The 1,085-nt window shown below is 38.7% G+C and overlaps 1 non-coding gene across 1 annotated transcript; it reads left to right on the top strand.

Annotated features, from left to right (window-relative positions):
- The first annotated feature begins 287 nt into the window (after positions 1–287).
- Positions 288–394, top strand: LOC119516215. The gene has a single exon (XR_005213228.1). It is a non-coding gene; the product is annotated as a U6 spliceosomal RNA (small nuclear RNA).
- The last annotated feature ends 691 nt before the right edge of the window (positions 395–1,085 follow it).

A 1,085-nucleotide genomic window follows, 5' to 3' on the forward strand; every position in this document is an offset into this window, starting at 1 on the left:
AACAGAGCCTAAGACATGTGACTACTTAGTATAATATGGTATCCAAATGGGATTCTGGAACAGAAAAGGTAATAGAGGAAAACGGAGGACCCAAATAAAGTATGGACTTTAATGATGTGTCAATTTTGGTTCATTAATTGCAACAGAATGTATCATACTAATATAAGACGCTAATAAGATAGGAGATTGGATGTGGGTATTCAAGAACTCTCTGTACTATCTTTGCAACAATTCTGATGAATCAAGAATTCTATATCTGACAAAACACTCCTTCAAAAATGAGGGAGGGGCTTGCTTCGGTGGCACATATACGAAAATTGGAATGATACAGAGAAGATTAGCATGGCCCCTGTGCAAGGATGACACACAAATTCGTGAAGCGTTCCATGTTAAAAAAAAAAAAATGAGGGAGACAGACAGACAGGCTATTAAAAATTCTGAAAAGACATTTCTCCAAAGGAGATACACAAATGGCCAATATGCACATAAAAAAAATGTTCTGCAACACTAGTCACTAGGGAAAGGCAAATCAAAACCACAATGAGATACCACTTCACACCCACTAGGATGGCTAGTAATAAATAAATAAATTCATTCATTCATTAAAAAGAATGGAAAATAAGTGTTAGTGAAGTTGCAGAGAAATAGGAATCCTTTGTACTTTGTTGAAAGAAATGAAAAATGGTGCATCTGCTGTGGAAAAGAGTTTGGCAGCTCCTCAGAAAGTTAAATATAGAATTACCATATGACCTAGCGTTCTGGTTTGCTAATGCTGCCGGAATGCAAAAGACCAGAAATGGATTGGCTTTTATAAAGGGGGTTTATTTGGTTACAAAGTTACAGTCTTAAGGCCATAAAGTGTCCAAGGTAAGTCATCAACAATCAGGTACCTTCACTGGAGGATGGCCAATGGTGTCTGGAAAACCTGTTAGCTGGGAAGGCACGTGGCTGGTGTCTGCTCCAGAGTTCTGGTTTCAAAATGGCTTTCTCCCAGGACGTTCCTCTCTAGGATGCAGTTCCTCAAAAATGTCATTCTTAGTAGCTCTTGGGGTATTTGTCCTCTCTTAGCTTCTCTGGAGCAAGAG

The sequence above is a fragment of the Choloepus didactylus genome, chromosome 19 (genome assembly GCF_015220235.1).
Source record: "Choloepus didactylus isolate mChoDid1 chromosome 19, mChoDid1.pri, whole genome shotgun sequence".
NCBI classification, from domain to species: Eukaryota; Metazoa; Chordata; class Mammalia; order Pilosa; family Megalonychidae; genus Choloepus; species Choloepus didactylus.